The sequence below is a fragment of the Schistocerca gregaria genome, chromosome 2 (genome assembly GCF_023897955.1).
Source record: "Schistocerca gregaria isolate iqSchGreg1 chromosome 2, iqSchGreg1.2, whole genome shotgun sequence".
Taxonomy (NCBI): domain Eukaryota; kingdom Metazoa; phylum Arthropoda; class Insecta; order Orthoptera; family Acrididae; genus Schistocerca; species Schistocerca gregaria.
The window spans coordinates 716,030,129-716,047,882 of record NC_064921.1 but is presented as its reverse complement, the minus strand read 5'-3'; the positions used below and the strand labels follow the sequence as shown (position 1 = coordinate 716,047,882).

General features: G+C 49.2%; 18 non-coding genes across 18 annotated transcripts; 12 read left to right on the top strand and 6 right to left on the bottom strand.

The window, feature by feature from the left end:
• The first annotated feature begins 1,673 nt into the window (after positions 1-1,673).
• On the top strand, positions 1,674-1,745 carry Trnap-ugg (transfer RNA proline (anticodon UGG)). The gene has a single exon. It is a non-coding gene; the product is annotated as a tRNA-Pro (tRNA).
• Positions 1,746-2,381: 636 nt separating this feature from the next.
• On the bottom strand, positions 2,382-2,454 carry Trnav-uac (transfer RNA valine (anticodon UAC)). The gene has a single exon. It is a non-coding gene; the product is annotated as a tRNA-Val (tRNA).
• A 221-nt stretch (positions 2,455-2,675) lies between these two features.
• Trnap-cgg (transfer RNA proline (anticodon CGG)) lies at positions 2,676-2,747 on the top strand. Its single transcript has one exon. It is a non-coding gene; the product is annotated as a tRNA-Pro (tRNA).
• Positions 2,748-4,538: 1,791 nt separating this feature from the next.
• Positions 4,539-4,610, top strand: Trnap-ugg (transfer RNA proline (anticodon UGG)). The gene has a single exon. It is a non-coding gene; the product is annotated as a tRNA-Pro (tRNA).
• Positions 4,611-5,246: 636 nt separating this feature from the next.
• Positions 5,247-5,319, bottom strand: Trnav-uac (transfer RNA valine (anticodon UAC)). Its single transcript has one exon. It is a non-coding gene; the product is annotated as a tRNA-Val (tRNA).
• A 221-nt stretch (positions 5,320-5,540) lies between these two features.
• Trnap-cgg (transfer RNA proline (anticodon CGG)) lies at positions 5,541-5,612 on the top strand. The gene has a single exon. It is a non-coding gene; the product is annotated as a tRNA-Pro (tRNA).
• Positions 5,613-7,403: 1,791 nt separating this feature from the next.
• On the top strand, positions 7,404-7,475 carry Trnap-ugg (transfer RNA proline (anticodon UGG)). The gene has a single exon. It is a non-coding gene; the product is annotated as a tRNA-Pro (tRNA).
• A 636-nt stretch (positions 7,476-8,111) lies between these two features.
• Trnav-uac (transfer RNA valine (anticodon UAC)) lies at positions 8,112-8,184 on the bottom strand. The gene has a single exon. It is a non-coding gene; the product is annotated as a tRNA-Val (tRNA).
• Positions 8,185-8,405: 221 nt separating this feature from the next.
• Trnap-cgg (transfer RNA proline (anticodon CGG)) lies at positions 8,406-8,477 on the top strand. Its single transcript has one exon. It is a non-coding gene; the product is annotated as a tRNA-Pro (tRNA).
• Positions 8,478-10,268: 1,791 nt separating this feature from the next.
• Positions 10,269-10,340, top strand: Trnap-ugg (transfer RNA proline (anticodon UGG)). Its single transcript has one exon. It is a non-coding gene; the product is annotated as a tRNA-Pro (tRNA).
• A 636-nt stretch (positions 10,341-10,976) lies between these two features.
• On the bottom strand, positions 10,977-11,049 carry Trnav-uac (transfer RNA valine (anticodon UAC)). The gene has a single exon. It is a non-coding gene; the product is annotated as a tRNA-Val (tRNA).
• Positions 11,050-11,270: 221 nt separating this feature from the next.
• On the top strand, positions 11,271-11,342 carry Trnap-cgg (transfer RNA proline (anticodon CGG)). The gene has a single exon. It is a non-coding gene; the product is annotated as a tRNA-Pro (tRNA).
• A 1,791-nt stretch (positions 11,343-13,133) lies between these two features.
• Positions 13,134-13,205, top strand: Trnap-ugg (transfer RNA proline (anticodon UGG)). Its single transcript has one exon. It is a non-coding gene; the product is annotated as a tRNA-Pro (tRNA).
• Positions 13,206-13,841: 636 nt separating this feature from the next.
• Positions 13,842-13,914, bottom strand: Trnav-uac (transfer RNA valine (anticodon UAC)). The gene has a single exon. It is a non-coding gene; the product is annotated as a tRNA-Val (tRNA).
• A 221-nt stretch (positions 13,915-14,135) lies between these two features.
• Trnap-cgg (transfer RNA proline (anticodon CGG)) lies at positions 14,136-14,207 on the top strand. Its single transcript has one exon. It is a non-coding gene; the product is annotated as a tRNA-Pro (tRNA).
• A 1,791-nt stretch (positions 14,208-15,998) lies between these two features.
• Positions 15,999-16,070, top strand: Trnap-ugg (transfer RNA proline (anticodon UGG)). Its single transcript has one exon. It is a non-coding gene; the product is annotated as a tRNA-Pro (tRNA).
• A 636-nt stretch (positions 16,071-16,706) lies between these two features.
• On the bottom strand, positions 16,707-16,779 carry Trnav-uac (transfer RNA valine (anticodon UAC)). The gene has a single exon. It is a non-coding gene; the product is annotated as a tRNA-Val (tRNA).
• A 221-nt stretch (positions 16,780-17,000) lies between these two features.
• On the top strand, positions 17,001-17,072 carry Trnap-cgg (transfer RNA proline (anticodon CGG)). The gene has a single exon. It is a non-coding gene; the product is annotated as a tRNA-Pro (tRNA).
• The last annotated feature ends 682 nt before the right edge of the window (positions 17,073-17,754 follow it).

Below are 17,754 nucleotides of genomic sequence, written 5' to 3'. Positions count from 1 at the left end.
ATTTGAGCCATCTGCAGCCTGGTGGTTGGACGTTTGAAATTGATTTAAATGTTCACAGTAGAGATTGTAGCAAGTGTCTTGTTGAGTGCGACGAAAAAGTGATTACGCCCGGAATCGAAACGGAGACCTTCTGCCTGTTAGGCAGACGTGATAACCGCTACACCACGGAAACTGCTAAGCTCTGAGATCCACATGTGACACAACTTGCAGGACGATCACAACTTTGGCGTAAAAATCACTTTGCGGAAACGCACAATGCAGGTATTTCGCATTCGTACGCAACAATCGACAGCACCCTTGCCTGTCTGAATGCCACCACGAATAAGAGCCCAAGAAGTCGTCGGACAAGCTCGCGGCCGAGTCCTCGGTAGCATCAGCTACTCTTGCTTTCCGTACGAGCCACCGTCAATTCGCGCAGTCGCTATTGCATATGATGTCACCAAAAGCAATCACTTCGTTAGCGGCAAGGAGCCCGGGCCCAGCGGTAGCTCTACATGGAGGCACCAGCAGCCCCGACAGGCCGCCGCTGGCGCGCCGTCGCCCGGACCCGCGACCCCTAATGACGTTGCAGTCGATGTATTTCTTAATATCGCTTTTGGAAGAAGCAAGCCAGGTGTAAATCACACAGTATTTTACTGATGATCTGGAAACGCAAATTTAGAACAAGTAGAACATTATATAAAATTTGTTGTGTGGTCGAGCGGAACCCACCCTTCGCTCTTCCCAGATTATCGTTGCTGCACGGAATGATTGTTAAAGCACCGACGGCTTCAGAGTTCGTCTTCTCCAACGTTTGCTTTTGCAGTACATTCCGCAATCTTTTCGTTATGAGTCGTCTGTTTCGGTTTCCCGATGTAGTTTTGCTCACACCTCCCGACTTCTCTTAACCCCGAGCCACCACTAGCAGAAAATTCCGCACTGCAGTCCGGTCAATCTGCAGAGCTCGATAAGAGCATCGCGGTCGTTCCTGAGCTAATGAAACGGCCGTGTCTGTAGTTGTTCCCAGATGTCTCCCACAGAAACGGCCTCCCGGACGCCTGCATTACAGGAGTACGCCCCTACTCCCAGCCATACAATTGCATTTGAAAGCAGAATAACATGAGCTACAGAGCAACTCCGACTTTTGTGTCTGACCTACTTTTAATGATACTGTGGTCGGTTTAGTTACTACTATCGCTGCTGGACGAAGCAGACCAGTTGAAAGCCACACGGTATTCTTGTAACGAACAGGTAATGGAAATTTAGGTAAAACGATATCAAAAAAAGTTGCGTGGTGGAGCGACACATACAGTTGGCTCTTCGTAGATGATCATTGCTGCACGGAATAATTCTTAAGGCACCGACGCCTTCAGGAGTCGTGTTTGGAAGTTTTGCTTGCAGTATATTCGGCTATCTTTTCGTTATGAGTTGGTGTTTCGGATTCCCGGTGTTCTTTTGTTTAGTGCATTTGCCTTCCCTTGATGCTAAGAAAGCACATGACGAAAGTGAAACACCACCGTCTGTTCATCTGCAGAGCGCGATGAAATTATTCACTCTACATTCATTGCCTTTAATATTCTTTCCATCAGTGGTGGGCGCTGCCTTCAGAAAGCGCTTTTCTTTCTGATTTACATGAAAGTTTGTGTTCCTCGGAGCTGGACTGCTTGGGATTACCTTCACTGCCACCGGCAAGTGGCTCGTTGGTCTAGGGGTATGATTCCTGCTTTGGGTGCAGGAGGTCCCGGGTTCAAATCCCGGACGAGCCCTACCGTTTTGACCGTGCTGAAGAGTAGGTGGAGCTCACCCACGTTTGTAGCTCTGCAATGAAGAACAGATGCGTGCCGCAGCACGCTGTGTGTGGCCCTACGGTCATGAAGGGACCGTTTGATATGGCAAGAATCTGATACCAGTAAATTACATAGGTCGATTTCTGTAGAAGAGCCGACAGTAATCTTGCATGCAACGGAAAACAAAGGTTGTCTTTGCAGAACGTGTGCACCGTGAGTGGAGACGAAGCTCAATTGTGGAGCAGTCTACCTTCATCTGATTAGCGACAACGTCAACCAAAGAGTGGGATACAAGACTGAGCGTAGTTAAGAGTTTCTCACTATTAGTTACGTTCACACTTCAACAGAGTTGTGACAAGGCGAGTGCAAAGAGATCAGGAAAGCCAGTATGAAGCGAACTTGAAGTAGTCTTGAAGAAATGGATAGTAAATTTTGCAGGCCAGAATGGAGCTACGAGCGTTCTGAGTTACTGAATACCGGTGCACTATGGGAGCAAGAGCATTTGACAGTAAAATGAGGCGATATCGGTGTAGCACACGACATTTATTATCCCGCACACGCAGACGTGACGTTATCTCGGAAATGGAATCCGAAAACGGGTTTAAAGAAAAGTCGTGCTTCCGCCCGGGATCGAACCGGGGACCTTCTGCGTGTAAAGCAGACGTGATAACCGCTACACCACGGAAACGACGGTTTTGCCGTTGTACTACCTGGAAAACCGTAGCTCCAACAGATTTTTCCTGCGTAAGCAAGGGCATCGGCTACGAGCTCCGTCCGATTCTAGAAGTTGCTATAGTAAAAGACAACGATAAAAACAATCAAACCGCAACAGCCAGGGAGATCGCTGGGTGAGCAGCAGCTCTGCACGGTGATACCAAGAACGGAGGCGATAGTCATGTGCATCGAGAAGGCTCGTTGGTCTTGGGGTATGATTCCTGCTTCGGTTGCAGGAGGTCCCGGGTTCAAATCCCGGACGAGCCCTCGCGTTTTGTGCAAACGTGTGGCGACTACCGGCATGCCGGCGGCTGTTCCGCGCATTTCCTGCCCTCCAGGTAAGCACAAAAACCAAGTAGCCGGTTCTGAAAGAGTTTCACGTATCATTTGAGCCATCTGCAGCCTGGTGGTTGGACGTTTGAAATTGATTTAAATGTTCACAGTAGAGATTGTAGCAAGTGTCTTGTTGAGTGCGACGAAAAAGTGATTACGCCCGGAATCGAAACGGAGACCTTCTGCCTGTTAGGCAGACGTGATAACCGCTACACCACGGAAACTGCTAAGCTCTGAGATCCACATGTGACACAACTTGCAGGACGATCACAACTTTGGCGTAAAAATCACTTTGCGGAAACGCACAATGCAGGTATTTCGCATTCGTACGCAACAATCGACAGCACCCTTGCCTGTCTGAATGCCACCACGAATAAGAGCCCAAGAAGTCGTCGGACAAGCTCGCGCCCGAGTCCTCGGTAGCATCAGCTACTCTTGCTTTCCGTACGAGCTACCGTCAATTCGCGCAGTCGCTATTGCATATGATGTCACCAAAAGCAATCACTTCGTTAGCGGCAAGGAGCCCGGGCCCAGCGGTAGCTCTACATGGAGGCACCAGCAGCCCCGACAGGCCGCCGCTGGCGCGCCGGCGCCCCGACCCGCGACCCCTAATGACGTTGCAGTCGATGTATTTCTTAATATCGCTTTTGGAAGAAGCAAGCCAGGTGTAAATCACACAGTATTTTACTGATGATCTGGAAACGCAAATTTAGAACAAGTAGAACATTATATAAAATTTGTTGTGTGGTCGAGCGGAACCCACCCTTCGCTCTTCCCAGATTATCGTTGCTGCACGGAATGATTGTTAAAGCACCGACGGCTTCAGAGTTCGTCTTCTCCAACGTTTGCTTTTGCAGTACATTCCGCAATCTTTTCGTTATGAGTCGTCTGTTTCGGTTTCCCGATGTAGTTTTGCTCACACCTCCCGACTTCTCTTAACCCCGAGCCACCACTAGCAGAAAATTCCGCACTGCAGTCCGGTCAATCTGCAGAGCTCGATAAGAGCATCGCGGTCGTTCCTGAGCTAATGAAACGGCCGTGTCTGTAGTTGTTCCCAGATGTCTCCCACAGAAACGGCCTCCCGGACGCCTGCATTACAGGAGTACGCCCCTACTCCCAGCCATACAATTGCATTTGAAAGCAGAATAACATGAGCTACAGAGCAACTCCGACTTTTGTGTCTGACCTACTTTTAATGATACTGTGGTCGGTTTAGTTACTACTATCGCTGCTGGACGAAGCAGACCAGTTGAAAGCCACACGGTATTCTTGTAACGAACAGGTAATGGAAATTTAGGTAAAACGATATCAAAAAAAGTTGCGTGGTGGAGCGACACATACAGTTGGCTCTTCGTAGATGATCATTGCTGCACGGAATAATTCTTAAGGCACCGACGCCTTCAGGAGTCGTGTTTGGAAGTTTTGCTTGCAGTATATTCGGCTATCTTTTCGTTATGAGTTGGTGTTTCGGATTCCCGGTGTTCTTTTGTTTAGTGCATTTGCCTTCCCTTGATGCTAAGAAAGCACATGACGAAAGTGAAACACCACCGTCTGTTCATCTGCAGAGCGCGATGAAATTATTCACTCTACATTCATTGCCTTTAATATTCTTTCCATCAGTGGTGGGCGCTGCCTTCAGAAAGCGCTTTTCTTTCTGATTTACATGAAAGTTTGTGTTCCTCGGAGCTGGACTGCTTGGGATTACCTTCACTGCCACCGGCAAGTGGCTCGTTGGTCTAGGGGTATGATTCCTGCTTTGGGTGCAGGAGGTCCCGGGTTCAAATCCCGGACGAGCCCTACCGTTTTGACCGTGCTGAAGAGTAGGTGGAGCTCACCCACGTTTGTAGCTCTGCAATGAAGAACAGATGCGTGCCGCAGCACGCTGTGTGTGGCCCTACGGTCATGAAGGGACCGTTTGATATGGCAAGAATCTGATACCAGTAAATTACATAGGTCGATTTCTGTAGAAGAGCCGACAGTAATCTTGCATGCAACGGAAAACAAAGGTTGTCTTTGCAGAACGTGTGCACCGTGAGTGGAGACGAAGCTCAATTGTGGAGCAGTCTACCTTCATCTGATTAGCGACAACGTCAACCAAAGAGTGGGATACAAGACTGAGCGTAGTTAAGAGTTTCTCACTATTAGTTACGTTCACACTTCAACAGAGTTGTGACAAGGCGAGTGCAAAGAGATCAGGAAAGCCAGTATGAAGCGAACTTGAAGTAGTCTTGAAGAAATGGATAGTAAATTTTGCAGGCCAGAATGGAGCTACGAGCGTTCTGAGTTACTGAATACCGGTGCACTATGGGAGCAAGAGCATTTGACAGTAAAATGAGGCGATATCGGTGTAGCACACGACATTTATTATCCCGCACACGCAGACGTGACGTTATCTCGGAAATGGAATCCGAAAACGGGTTTAAAGAAAAGTCGTGCTTCCGCCCGGGATCGAACCGGGGACCTTCTGCGTGTAAAGCAGACGTGATAACCGCTACACCACGGAAACGACGGTTTTGCCGTTGTACTACCTGGAAAACCGTAGCTCCAACAGATTTTTCCTGCGTAAGCAAGGGCATCGGCTACGAGCTCCGTCCGATTCTAGAAGTTGCTATAGTAAAAGACAACGATAAAAACAATCAAACCGCAACAGCCAGGGAGATCGCTGGGTGAGCAGCAGCTCTGCACGGTGATACCAAGAACGGAGGCGATAGTCATGTGCATCGAGAAGGCTCGTTGGTCTTGGGGTATGATTCCTGCTTCGGTTGCAGGAGGTCCCGGGTTCAAATCCCGGACGAGCCCTCGCGTTTTGTGCAAACGTGTGGCGACTACCGGCATGCCGGCGGCTGTTCCGCGCATTTCCTGCCCTCCAGGTAAGCACAAAAACCAAGTAGCCGGTTCTGAAAGAGTTTCACGTATCATTTGAGCCATCTGCAGCCTGGTGGTTGGACGTTTGAAATTGATTTAAATGTTCACAGTAGAGATTGTAGCAAGTGTCTTGTTGAGTGCGACGAAAAAGTGATTACGCCCGGAATCGAAACGGAGACCTTCTGCCTGTTAGGCAGACGTGATAACCGCTACACCACGGAAACTGCTAAGCTCTGAGATCCACATGTGACACAACTTGCAGGACGATCACAACTTTGGCGTAAAAATCACTTTGCGGAAACGCACAATGCAGGTATTTCGCATTCGTACGCAACAATCGACAGCACCCTTGCCTGTCTGAATGCCACCACGAATAAGAGCCCAAGACGTCGTCGGACAAGCTCGCGGCCGAGTCCTCGGTAGCATCAGCTACTCTTGCTTTCCGTACGAGCCACCGTCAATTCGCGCAGTCGCTATTGCATATGATGTCACCAAAAGCAATCACTTCGTTAGCGGCAAGGAGCCCGGGCCCAGCGGTAGCTCTACATGGAGGCACCAGCAGCCCCGACAGGCCGCCGCTGGCGCGCCGGCGCCCGGACCCGCGACCCCTAATGACGTTGCAGTCGATGTATTTCTTAATATCGCTTTTGGAAGAAGCAAGCCAGGTGTAAATCACACAGTATTTTACTGATGATCTGGAAACGCAAATTTAGAACAAGTAGAACATTATATAAAATTTGTTGTGTGGTCGAGCGGAACCCACCCTTCGCTCTTCCCAGATTATCGTTGCTGCACGGAATGATTGTTAAAGCACCGACGGCTTCAGAGTTCGTCTTCTCCAACGTTTGCTTTTGCAGTACATTCCGCAATCTTTTCGTTATGAGTCGTCTGTTTCGGTTTCCCGATGTAGTTTTGCTCACACCTCCCGACTTCTCTTAACCCCGAGCCACAACTAGCAGAAAATTCCGCACTGCAGTCCGGTCAATCTGCAGAGCTCGATAAGAGCATCGCGGTCGTTCCTGAGCTAATGAAACGGCCGTGTCTGTAGTTGTTCCCAGATGTCTCCCACAGAAACGGCCTCCCGGACGCCTGCATTACAGGAGTACGCCCCTACTCCCAGCCATACAATTGCATTTGAAAGCAGAATAACATGAGCTACAGAGCAACTCCGACTTTTGTGTCTGACCTACTTTTAATGATACTGTGGTCGGTTTAGTTACTACTATCGCTGCTGGACGAAGCAGACCAGTTGAAAGCCACACGGTATTCTTGTAACGAACAGGTAATGGAAATTTAGGTAAAACGATATCAAAAAAAGTTGCGTGGTGGAGCGACACATACAGTTGGCTCTTCGTAGATGATCATTGCTGCACGGAATAATTCTTAAGGCACCGACGCCTTCAGGAGTCGTGTTTGGAAATTTTGCTTGCAGTATATTCGGCTATCTTTTCGTTATGAGTTGGTGTTTCGGATTCCCGGTGTTCTTTTGTTTAGTGCATTTGCCTTCCCTTGATGCTAAGAAAGCACATGACGAAAGTGAAACACCACCGTCTGTTCATCTGCAGAGCGCGATGAAATTATTCACTCTACATTCATTGCCTTTAATATTCTTTCCATCAGTGGTGGGCGCTGCCTTCAGAAAGCGCTTTTCTTTCTGATTTTCATGATAGTTTGTGTTCCTCGGAGCTGGACTGCTTGGGATTACCTTCACTGCCACCGGCAAGTGGCTCGTTGGTCTAGGGGTATGATTCCTGCTTTGGGTGCAGGAGGTCCCGGGTTCAAATCCCGGACGAGCCCTACCGTTTTGACCGTGCTGAAGAGTAGGTGGAGCTCACCCACGTTTGTAGCTCTGCAATGAAGAACAGATGCGTGCCGCAGCACGCTGTGTGTGGCCCTACGGTCATGAAGGGACCGTTTGATATGGCAAGAATCTGATACCAGTAAATTACATAGGTCGATTTCTGTAGAAGAGCCGACAGTAATCTTGCATGCAACGGAAAACAAAGGTTGTCTTTGCAGAACGTGTGCACCGTGAGTGGAGACGAAGCTCAATTGTGGAGCAGTCTACCTTCATCTGATTAGCGACAACGTCAACCAAAGAGTGGGATACAAGACTGAGCGTAGTTAAGAGTTTCTCACTATTAGTTACGTTCACACTTCAACAGAGTTGTGACAAGGCGAGTGCAAAGAGATCAGGAAAGCCAGTATGAAGCGAACTTGAAGTAGTCTTGAAGAAATGGATAGTAAATTTTGCAGGCCAGAATGGAGCTACGAGCGTTCTGAGTTACTGAATACCGGTGCACTATGGGAGCAAGAGCATTTGACAGTAAAATGAGGCGATATCGGTGTAGCACACGACATTTATTATCCCGCACACGCAGACGTGACGTTATCTCGGAAATGGAATCCGAAAACGGGTTTAAAGAAAAGTCGTGCTTCCGCCCGGGATCGAACCGGGGACCTTCTGCGTGTAAAGCAGACGTGATAACCGCTACACCACGGAAACGACGGTTTTGCCGTTGTACTACCTGGAAAACCGTAGCTCCAACAGATTTTTCCTGCGTAAGCAAGGGCATCGGCTACGAGCTCCGTCCGATTCTAGAAGTTGCTATAGTAAAAGACAACGATAAAAACAATCAAACCGCAACAGCCAGGGAGATCGCTGGGTGAGCAGCAGCTCTGCACGGTGATACCAAGAACGGAGGCGATAGTCATGTGCATCGAGAAGGCTCGTTGGTCTTGGGGTATGATTCCTGCTTCGGTTGCAGGAGGTCCCGGGTTCAAATCCCGGACGAGCCCTCGCGTTTTGTGCAAACGTGTGGCGACTACCGGCATGCCGGCGGCTGTTCCGCGCATTTCCTGCCCTCCAGGTAAGCACAAAAACCAAGTAGCCGGTTCTGAAAGAGTTTCACGTATCATTTGAGCCATCTGCAGCCTGGTGGTTGGACGTTTGAAATTGATTTAAATGTTCACAGTAGAGATTGTAGCAAGTGTCTTGTTGAGTGCGACGAAAAAGTGATTACGCCCGGAATCGAAACGGAGACCTTCTGCCTGTTAGGCAGACGTGATAACCGCTACACCACGGAAACTGCTAAGCTCTGAGATCCACATGTGACACAACTTGCAGGACGATCACAACTTTGGCGTAAAAATCACTTTGCGGAAACGCACAATGCAGGTATTTCGCATTCGTACGCAACAATCGACAGCACCCTTGCCTGTCTGAATGCCACCACGAATAAGAGCCCAAGACGTCGTCGGACAAGCTCGCGGCCGAGTCCTCGGTAGCATCAGCTACTCTTGCTTTCCGTACGAGCCACCGTCAATTCGCGCAGTCGCTATTGCATATGATGTCACCAAAAGCAATCACTTCGTTAGCGGCAAGGAGCCCGGGCCCAGCGGTAGCTCTACATGGAGGCACCAGCAGCCCCGACAGGCCGCCGCTGGCGCGCCGGCGCCCGGACCCGCGACCCCTAATGACGTTGCAGTCGATGTATTTCTTAATATCGCTTTTGGAAGAAGCAAGCCAGGTGTAAATCACACAGTATTTTACTGATGATCTGGAAACGCAAATTTAGAACAAGTAGAACATTATATAAAATTTGTTGTGTGGTCGAGCGGAACCCACCCTTCGCTCTTCCCAGATTATCGTTGCTGCACGGAATGATTGTTAAAGCACCGACGGCTTCAGAGTTCGTCTTCTCCAACGTTTGCTTTTGCAGTACATTCCGCAATCTTTTCGTTATGAGTCGTCTGTTTCGGTTTCCCGATGTAGTTTTGCTCACACCTCCCGACTTCTCTTAACCCCGAGCCACAACTAGCAGAAAATTCCGCACTGCAGTCCGGTCAATCTGCAGAGCTCGATAAGAGCATCGCGGTCGTTCCTGAGCTAATGAAACGGCCGTGTCTGTAGTTGTTCCCAGATGTCTCCCACAGAAACGGCCTCCCGGACGCCTGCATTACAGGAGTACGCCCCTACTCCCAGCCATACAATTGCATTTGAAAGCAGAATAACATGAGCTACAGAGCAACTCCGACTTTTGTGTCTGACCTACTTTTAATGATACTGTGGTCGGTTTAGTTACTACTATCGCTGCTGGACGAAGCAGACCAGTTGAAAGCCACACGGTATTCTTGTAACGAACAGGTAATGGAAATTTAGGTAAAACGATATCAAAAAAAGTTGCGTGGTGGAGCGACACATACAGTTGGCTCTTCGTAGATGATCATTGCTGCACGGAATAATTCTTAAGGCACCGACGCCTTCAGGAGTCGTGTTTGGAAATTTTGCTTGCAGTATATTCGGCTATCTTTTCGTTATGAGTTGGTGTTTCGGATTCCCGGTGTTCTTTTGTTTAGTGCATTTGCCTTCCCTTGATGCTAAGAAAGCACATGACGAAAGTGAAACACCACCGTCTGTTCATCTGCAGAGCGCGATGAAATTATTCACTCTACATTCATTGCCTTTAATATTCTTTCCATCAGTGGTGGGCGCTGCCTTCAGAAAGCGCTTTTCTTCCTGATTTTCATGATAGTTTGTGTTCCTCGGAGCTGGACTGCTTGGGATTACCTTCACTGCCACCGGCAAATGGCTCGTTGGTCTAGGGGTATGATTCCTGCTTTGGGTGCAGGAGGTCCCGGGTTCAAATCCCGGACGAGCCCTACCGTTTTGACCGTGCTGAAGAGTAGGTGGAGCTCACCCACGTTTGTAGCTCTGCAATGAAGAACAGATGCGTGCCGCAGCACGCTGTGTGTGGCCCTACGGTCATGAAGGGACCGTTTGATATGGCAAGAATCTGATACCAGTAAATTACATAGGTCGATTTCTGTAGAAGAGCCGACAGTAATCTTGCATGCAACGGAAAACAAAGGTTGTCTTTGCAGAACGTGTGCACCGTGAGTGGAGACGAAGCTCAATCGTGGAGCAGTCTACCTTCATCTGATTAGCGACAACGTCAACCAAAGAGTGGGATACAAGACTGAGCGTAGTTAAGAGTTTCTCACTATTAGTTACGTTCACACTTCAACAGAGTTGTGACAAGGCGAGTGCAAAGAGATCAGGAAAGCCAGTATGAAGCGAACTTGAAGTAGTCTTGAAGAAATGGATAGTAAATTTTGCAGGCCAGAATGGAGCTACGAGCGTTCTGAGTTACTGAATACCGGTGCACTATGGGAGCAAGAGCATTTGACAGTAAAATGAGGCGATATCGGTGTAGCACACGACATTTATTATCCCGCACACGCAGACGTGACGTTATCTCGGAAATGGAATCCGAAAACGGGTTTAAAGAAAAGTCGTGCTTCCGCCCGGGATCGAACCGGGGACCTTCTGCGTGTAAAGCAGACGTGATAACCGCTACACCACGGAAACGACGGTTTTGCCGTTGTACTACCTGGAAAACCGTAGCTCCAACAGATTTTTCCTGCGTAAGCAAGGGCATCGGCTACGAGCTCCGTCCGATTCTAGAAGTTGCTATAGTAAAAGACAACGATAAAAACAATCAAACCGCAACAGCCAGGGAGAACGCTGGGTGAGCAGCAGCTCTGCACGGTGATACCAAGAACGGAGGCGATAGTCATGTGCATCGAGAAGGCTCGTTGGTCTAGGGGTATGATTCCTGCTTCGGTTGCAGGAGGACCCGGGTTCAAATCCCGGACGAGCCCTCGCGTTTTGTGCAAACGTGTGGCGACTACCGGCATGCCGGCGGCTGTTCCGCGCATTTCCTGCCCTCCAGGTAAGCACAAAAACCAAGTAGCCGGTTCTGAAAGAGTTTCACGTATCATTTGAGCCATCTGCAGCCTGGTGGTTGGACGTTTGAAATTGATTTAAATGTTCACAGTAGAGATTGTAGCAAGTGTCTTGTTGAGTGCGACGAAAAAGTGATTACGCCCGGAATCGAAAAGGAGACCTTCTGCCTGTTAGGCAGACGTGATAACCGCTACACCACGGAAACTGCTAAGCTGTGAGATCCACATGTGACACAACTTGCAGGACGATCACAACTTTGGCGTAAAAATCACTTTGCGGAAACGCACAATGCAGGTATTTCGCATTCGTACGCAACAATCGACAGCACCCTTGCCTGTCTGAATGCCACCACGAATAAGAGCCCAAGACGTCGTCGGACAAGCTCGCGGCCGAGTCCTCGGTAGCATCAGCTACTCTTGCTTTCCGTACGAGCCACCGTCAATTCGCGCAGTCGCTATTGCATATGATGTCACCAAAAGCAATCACTTCGTTAGCGGCAAGGAGCCCGGGCCCAGCGGTAGCTCTACATGGAGGCACCAGCAGCCCCGACAGGCCGCCGCTGGCGCGCCGGCGCCCGGACCCGCGACCCCTAATGACGTTGCAGTCGATGTATTTCTTAATATCGCTTTTGGAAGAAGCAAGCCAGGTGTAAATCACACAGTATTTTACTGATGATCTGGAAACGCAAATTTAGAACAAGTAGAACATTATATAAAATTTGTTGTGTGGTCGAGCGGAACCCACCCTTCGCTCTTCCCAGATTATCGTTGCTGCACGGAATGATTGTTAAAGCACCGACGGCTTCAGAGTTCGTCTTCTCCAACGTTTGCTTTTGCAGTACATTCCGCAATCTTTTCGTTATGAGTCGTCTGTTTCGGTTTCCCGATGTAGTTTTGCTCACACCTCCCGACTTCTCTTAACCCCGAGCCACAACTAGCAGAAAATTCCGCACTGCAGTCCGGTCAATCTGCAGAGCTCGATAAGAGCATCGCGGTCGTTCCTGAGCTAATGAAACGGCCGTGTCTGTAGTTGTTCCCAGATGTCTCCCACAGAAACGGCCTCCCGGACGCCTGCATTACAGGAGTACGCCCCTACTCCCAGCCATACAATTGCATTTGAAAGCAGAATAACATGAGCTACAGAGCAACTCCGACTTTTGTGTCTGACCTACTTTTAATGATACTGTGGTCGGTTTAGTTACTACTATCGCTGCTGGACGAAGCAGACCAGTTGAAAGCCACACGGTATTCTTGTAACGAACAGGTAATGGAAATTTAGGTAAAACGATATCAAAAAAAGTTGCGTGGTGGAGCGACACATACAGTTGGCTCTTCGTAGATGATCATTGCTGCACGGAATAATTCTTAAGGCACCGACGCCTTCAGGAGTCGTGTTTGGAAATTTTGCTTGCAGTATATTCGGCTATCTTTTCGTTATGAGTTGGTGTTTCGGATTCCCGGTGTTCTTTTGTTTAGTGCATTTGCCTTCCCTTGATGCTAAGAAAGCACATGACGAAAGTGAAACACCACCGTCTGTTCATCTGCAGAGCGCGATGAAATTATTCACTCTACATTCATTGCCTTTAATATTCTTTCCATCAGTGGTGGGCGCTGCCTTCAGAAAGCGCTTTTCTTCCTGATTTTCATGATAGTTTGTGTTCCTCGGAGCTGGACTGCTTGGGATTACCTTCACTGCCACCGACAAGTGGCTCGTTGGTCTAGGGGTATGATTCCTGCTTTGGGTGCAGGAGGTCCCGGGTTCAAATCCCGGACGAGCCCTACCGTTTTGACCGTGCTGAAGAGTAGGTGGAGCTCACCCACGTTTGTAGCTCTGCAATGAAGAACAGATGCGTGCCGCAGCACGCTGTGTGTGGCCCTACGGTCATGAAGGGACCGTTTGATATCGCAAGAATCTGATACCAGTAAATTACATAGGTCGATTTCTGTAGAAGAGCCGACAGTAATCTTGCATGCAACGGAAAACAAAGGTTGTCTTTGCAGAACGTGTGCACCGTGAGTGGAGACGAAGCTCAATCGTGGAGCAGTCTACCTTCATCTGATTAGCGACAACGTCAACCAAAGAGTGGGATACAAGACTGAGCGTAGTTAAGAGTTTCTCACTATTAGTTACGTTCACACTTCAACAGAGTTGTGACAAGGCGAGTGCAAAGAGATCAGGAAAGCCAGTATGAAGCGAACTTGAAGTAGTCTTGAAGAAATGGATAGTAAATTTTGCAGGCCAGAATGGAGCTACGAGCGTTCTGAGTTACTGAATACCGGTGCACTATGGGAGCAAGAGCATTTGACAGTAAAATGAGGCGATATCGGTGTAGCACACGACATTTATTATCCCGCACACGCAGACGTGACGTTATCTCGGAAATGGAATCCGAAAACGGGTTTAAAGAAAAGTCGTGCTTCCGCCCGGGATCGAACCGGGGACCTTCTGCGTGTAAAGCAGACGTGATAACCGCTACACCACGGAAACGACGGTTTTGCCGTTGTACTACCTGGAAAACCGTAGCTCCAACAGATTTTTCCTGCGTAAGCAAGGGCATCGGCTACGAGCTCCGTCCGATTCTAGAAGTTGCTATAGTAAAAGACAACGATAAAAACAATCAAACCGCAACAGCCAGGGAGAACGCTGGGTGAGCAGCAGCTCTGCACGGTGATACCAAGAACGGAGGCGATAGTCATGTGCATCGAGAAGGCTCGTTGGTCTAGGGGTATGATTCCTGCTTCGGTTGCAGGAGGTCCCGGGTTCAAATCCCGGACGAGCCCTCGCGTTTTGTGCAAACGTGTGGCGACTACCGGCATGCCGGCGGCTGTTCCGCGCATTTCCTGCCCTCCAGGTAAGCACAAAAACCAAGTAGCCGGTTCTGAAAGAGTTTCACGTATCATTTGAGCCATCTGCAGCCTGGTGGTTGGACGTTTGAAATTGATTTAAATGTTCACAGTAGAGATTGTAGCAAGTGTCTTGTTGAGTGCGACGAAAAAGTGATTACGCCCGGAATCGAAACGGAGACCTTCTGCCTGTTAGGCAGACGTGATAACCGCTACACCACGGAAACTGCTAAGCTCTGAGATCCACATGTGACACAACTTGCAGGACGATCACAACTTTGGCGTAAAAATCACTTTGCGGAAACGCACAATGCAGGTATTTCGCATTCGTACGCAACAATCGACAGCACCCTTGCCCGTCTGAATGCCACCACGAATAAGAGCCCAAGACGTCGTCGGACAAGCTCGCGGCCGAGTCCTCGGTAGCATCAGCTACTCTTGCTTTCCGTACGAGCCACCGTCAATTCGCGCAGTCGCTATTGCATATGATGTCACCAAAAGCAATCACTTCGTTAGCGGCAAGGAGCCCGGGCCCAGCGGTAGCTCTACATGGAGGCACCAGCAGCCCCGACAGGCCGCCGCTGGCGCGCCGGCGCCCGGACCCGCGACCCCTAATGACGTTGCAGTCGATGTATTTCTTAATATCGCTTTTGGAAGAAGCAAGCCAGGTGTAAATCACACAGTATTTTACTGATGATCTGGAAACGCAAATTTAGAACAAGTAGAACATTATATAAAATTTGTTGTGTGGTCGAGCGGAACCCACCCTTCGCTCTTCCCAGATTATCGTTGCTGCACGGAATGATTGTTAAAGCACCGACGGCTTCAGAGTTCGTCTTCTCCAACGTTTGCTTTTGCAGTACATTCCGCAATCTTTTCGTTATGAGTCGTCTGTTTCGGTTTCCCGATGTAGTTTTGCTCACACCTCCCGACTTCTCTTAACCCCGAGCCACAACTAGCAGAAAATTCCGCACTGCAGTCCGGTCAATCTGCAGAGCTCGATAAGAGCATCGCGGTCGTTCCTGAGCTAATGAAACGGCCGTGTCTGTAGTTGTTCCCAGATGTCTCCCACAGAAACGGCCTCCCGGACGCCTGCATTACAGGAGTACGCCCCTACTCCCAGCCATACAATTGCATTTGAAAGCAGAATAACATGAGCTACAGAGCAACTCCGACTTTTGTGTCTGACCTACTTTTAATGATACTGTGGTCGGTTTAGTTACTACTATCGCTGCTGGACGAAGCAGACCAGTTGAAAGCCACACGGTATTCTTGTAACGAACAGGTAATGGAAATTTAGGTAAAACGATATCAAAAAAAGTTGCGTGGTGGAGCGACACATACAGTTGGCTCTTCGTAGATGATCATTGCTGCACGGAATAATTCTTAAGGCACCGACGCCTTCAGGAGTCGTGTTTGGAAATTTTGCTTGCAGTATATTCGGCTATCTTTTCGTTATGAGTTGGTGTTTCGGATTCCCGGTGTTCTTTTGTTTAGTGCATTTGCCTTCCCTTGATGCTAAGAAAGCACATGACGAAAGTGAAACACCACCGTCTGTTCATCTGCAGAGCGCGATGAAATTATTCACTCTACATTCATTGCCTTTAATATTCTTTCCATCAGTGGTGGGCGCTGCCTTCAGAAAGCGCTTTTCTTCCTGATTTTCATGATAGTTTGTGTTCCTCGGAGCTGGACTGCTTGGGATTACCTTCACTGCCACCGGCAAATGGCTCGTTGGTCTAGGGGTATGATTCCTGCTTTGGGTGCAGGAGGTCCCGGGTTCAAATCCCGGACGAGCCCTACCGTTTTGACCGTGCTGAAGAGTAGGTGGAGCTCACCCACGTTTGTAGCTCTGCAATGAAGAACAGATGCGTGCCGCAGCACGCTGTGTGTGGCCCTACGGTCATGAAGGGACCGTTTGATATGGCAAGAATCTGATACCAGTAAATTACATAGGTCGATTTCTGTAGAAGAGCCGACAGTAATCTTGCATGCAACGGAAAACAAAGGTTGTCTTTGCAGAACGTGTGCACCGTGAGTGGAGACGAAGCTCAATCGTGGAGCAGTCTACCTTCATCTGATTAGCGACAACGTCAACCAAAGAGTGGGATACAAGACTGAGCGTAGTTAAGAGTTTCTCACTATTAGTTACGTTCACACTTCAACAGAGTTGTGACAAGGCGAGTGCAAAGAGATCAGGAAAGCCAGTATGAAGCGAACTTGAAGTAGTCTTGAAGAAATGGATAGTAAATTTTGCAGGCCAGAATGGAGCTACGAGCGTTCTGAGTTACTGAATACCGGTGCACTATGGGAGCAAGAGCATTTGACAGTAAAATGAGGCGATATCGGTGTAGCACACGACATTTATTATCCCGCACACGCAGACGTGACGTTATCTCGGAAATGGAATCCGAAAACGGGTTTAAAGAAAAGTCGTGCTTCCGCCCGGGATCGAACCGGGGACCTTCTGCGTGTAAAGCAGACGTGATAACCGCTACACCACGGAAACGACGGTTTTGCCGTTGTACTACCTGGAAAACCGTAGCTCCAACAGATTTTTCCTGCGTAAGCAAGGGCATCGGCTACGAGCTCCGTCCGATTCTAGAAGTTGCTATAGTAAAAGACAACGATAAAAACAATCAAACCGCAACAGCCAGGGAGAACGCTGGGTGAGCAGCAGCTCTGCACGGTGATACCAAGAACGGAGGCGATAGTCATGTGCATCGAGAAGGCTCGTTGGTCTAGGGGTATGATTCCTGCTTCGGTTGCAGGAGGTCCCGGGTTCAAATCCCGGACGAGCCCTCGCGTTTTGTGCAAACGTGTGGCGACTACCGGCATGCCGGCGGCTGTTCCGCGCATTTCCTGCCCTCCAGGTAAGCACAAAAACCAAGTAGCCGGTTCTGAAAGAGTTTCACGTATCATTTGAGCCTTCTGCAGCCTGGTGGTTGGACGTTTGAAATTGATTTAAATGTTCACAGTAGAGATTGTAGCAAGTGTCTTGTTGAGTGCGACGAAAAAGTGATTACGCCCGGAATCGAAACGGAGACCTTCTGCCTGTTAGGCAGACGTGATAACCGCTACACCACGGAAACTGCTAAGCTCTGAGATCCACATGTGACACAACTTGCAGGACGATCACAACTTTGGCGTAAAAATCACTTTGCGGAAACGCACAATGCAGGTATTTCGCATTCGTACGCAACAATCGACAGCACCCTTGCCTGTCTGAATGCCACCACGAATAAGAGCCCAAGAAGTCGTCGGACAAGCTCGCGGCCGAGTCCTCGGTAGCATCAGCTACACTTGCTTTCCGTACGAGCCACCGTCAATTCGCGCAGTCGCTATTGCATATGATGTCACCAAAAGCAATCACTTCGTTAGCGGCAAGGAGCCCGGGCCCAGCGGTAGCTCTACATGGAGGCACCAGCAGCCCCGACAGGCCGCCGCTGGCGCGCCGGCGCCCGGACCCGCGACCCCTAATGAC